This window comes from Pyrgilauda ruficollis, unplaced genomic scaffold, assembly GCF_017590135.1.
Source record: "Pyrgilauda ruficollis isolate IOZ18807 unplaced genomic scaffold, ASM1759013v1 scaffold434, whole genome shotgun sequence".
NCBI classification, from domain to species: domain Eukaryota; kingdom Metazoa; phylum Chordata; class Aves; order Passeriformes; family Passeridae; genus Pyrgilauda; species Pyrgilauda ruficollis.
The window spans coordinates 634-3,467 of NW_024525868.1; positions in this window are offsets into that span (position 1 = coordinate 634).

The following is a 2,834-nucleotide window of genomic DNA, read 5'->3' on the forward strand; positions in this document are numbered from 1 at the left end:
TTGCTCTGTGCTCCTGCCTCCTGTTAAACTTTATTAAAGTCCTTTATGTCCTTTATGCAGCTTTTAATAAAGGAGTTTTTCATAGGAGCAATGGGGGGGACTGGGAGCACTGGGAGTGAACTGGGAGCAATGGGGGGAACTGGGATTGGGGGTGTGCTGGGAACGGGAGACCCCGGGAATTGAGGGACCCCGGGAATGAGGGACCCTGGGAGTGAGGGACCCCGGGAATGAGGGACCCCGGGAATGAGGGACCCCAGAAATGAGGAACCCCGGGAATGAGGAACCCCGGGAATGAGGGACCCCGGGAGTGAGGGACCCGGGAATGAGGGACCCCGGGAGGGAGGGGCCCTGGGAATGAGGGACCCCGGAATGAGGAACCCCGGGAATGAGGGACCCTGGAATTGAGGGACCCGGGAATGAGGGACACCAGGAATGAGGAACCCCGGGAATAAGGGAGACCCCGGGAATGAGGGACCCTGGGAATAAGGGAGACCCCGGGAATAAGGGAGACCCCGGGTCCAGGGGCGATCCCAGGGGGTCCCGCGGGAATTCCCAGGGATTCCCCGCCCCCGCCGCGTCCCTCGGTCACTTTGGCGCCTCCCAAGCGGCGCCTCTGGGATCTGCCCAGCGATTGGTGACGTCACGAGAGCCGCTGGCTGCCATTGGCTGCTGCGCGGCGGCGGCGCCAATGGCGAGCAGGGGCGGGGCCGAGGCGGAGCCGCGCGGGGGCTCCAGCGCTGGGTCTGGGGGCGCTCCGGGGACAGCGAGGGGACAGAGGGACCCCGGCACCGGGACCCCCTGAGCTCCCCATTCCCGGGCACGGGGACCCTCCTGAGCCTCTGCTCCTGGGCACGGAGACCCCCTGCTCTCCCTTCTCCGCCACCGGGACCCCCTGCACCCCCTTATCCCGAACCGGGACCCCCGACCCGCCCATTCCCGGGCACCGGGACCCTCGGCAGCCGCTGCCTTCTGGCACTGCGAGCCTCCTGCACCCCTGAACCCCCGTTCTCTTCTCACGGGGCACCCCTGGAACCTCCAGCCTTCTGTGATGGGACCCCTTGAACCTCCGGTGGCCTCCCACGGGACCCCCTGAGCCCCCCGGAGCTCCTCTGGCCGAACCCCAAAACCTGGGGCTATTGCGGGGGAGTTCTTTCGGGATGGGAATTTTTGGGGGGATATTGGGGGGGATTGGATTATTTTAGGGAGGGGGATATTTTGGGAAGGGGAATTATTTGGGGTGGGGGATTGTTGGGAGTTACTTCGGGGGTTGGGGATTATTTGGGGAGGGGGGTTATTTTGAGGGGATGATTTTGGGGGGACAGGGATGATTTTGGGGGGTCCCTCACCTGTCCGGCCGTGCACGAGCCAGAGCCCCCCCGCCAGCGCCGCCCCCACCACGAAGGCACCGAAGGAAACGGCGGCCACGGCCCCGGGGGGCACGGGGGGAGCTGCGGGGGCAGCGCCAGCCCCCCAAAATCGTGACCCCCCAAATCTGGGAGCCGGGACCCCCCAAACTCGCCCCTAAACACGCCCTGGGGCTGTCCGGTGCTGCCATGGCCCCGCTCCCGCTGTCCCCTGTTCCCGGTGTGTCCCCAGCGTGTCCCACTCCCGGTTCAGGGCTGCCTCCGGTCCTGCTGTCCCCATTCCCGGTGTCCCCCACTCCCAATATTCCCCATACCCAGTGTCCTGTTATCCCGTTTCTGTTATCCCACTGCTATCCCGTTATCCCGTCCCCGTTATCCCATTATCCCATTCCCGATGTCCCATTATCCCATTCCCATTATCCCATTCCTGATGTCCTGCTGTTCCACCCCCGCTATCCCCGTTATCCCATCACTATCCCGTTATCCCATTCCCGTTATCCCACTGCTGTCTCACTGCTGTCCCATTGCTATCCCATTATCCTGTTATCCCTGTTATCCTACCCCCGTTATCCCATCGCTACCCTGCTGTTATCCCACCCCCACTATCCCATTATCCCATTCCCATTATCCCGTTATCCCATTATCCCACCACTAATGCCGTTATCCTGTCATCCCCATTATCCTGTTATCCCACTGCTATCCCGTTATCCCGTTACCCCACCACTGTCCCATTATCCCATTCCTGTTATCCCACCCCCGCTATCCCCGTTATCCCATCGCTGTCCTGTTATCCCCATTGCTGTCCCGTTATCCCATCCCCATTATCCCGTTATCCCACTCCTGGTATCCCAGTCCTGTTGTTATCCCATCCCCATTATCCCCTCCCCGTTATTGCTGTATTCCCATCATTATCCTGTTATCCCGTCATCCCGTTATTCCCATTATCCCGTTATCCCATTGCTGTCTCATTATCCCATCGGTGTCCATTATCCCACTCCTGGTATCCCACTCCTGCTGTTATCCCACCCCCATTATCCCATCCCCATTATCCCACTCCTGTTATCCCGTTATCCCATCGCTACCCCATTCCCGTTATCCCACCACTGTCCCGTTATCCCATCCCTGTTAAACCGTTATCCCATCGCTACCCCATCCCCGTTATCCCATCCCCGTTATCCCACTCCTGCTGTTATCCCACTCCTGCTGTTATCCCACCCTCGTTATCCCATCCCCGTTATCCCATCCCGTTATCCCATCACTACTCAATTCCCATTATCCCATCCCCCCTATCCCACTCCTGCTATCCAATTATCCCACCGCTCTCCCGTTATCCCATTATCCCACTCCCGTTATCCCGTTATCCCACTCCTGTTATCCCGTTATCCCACTGCTCTCTCGTTATCCCGTTATCCCGCTCCCGCTATCCCGTTATCCCATTGCTCTCTCGTTATCCCGTTCTCCTTTTCCTCT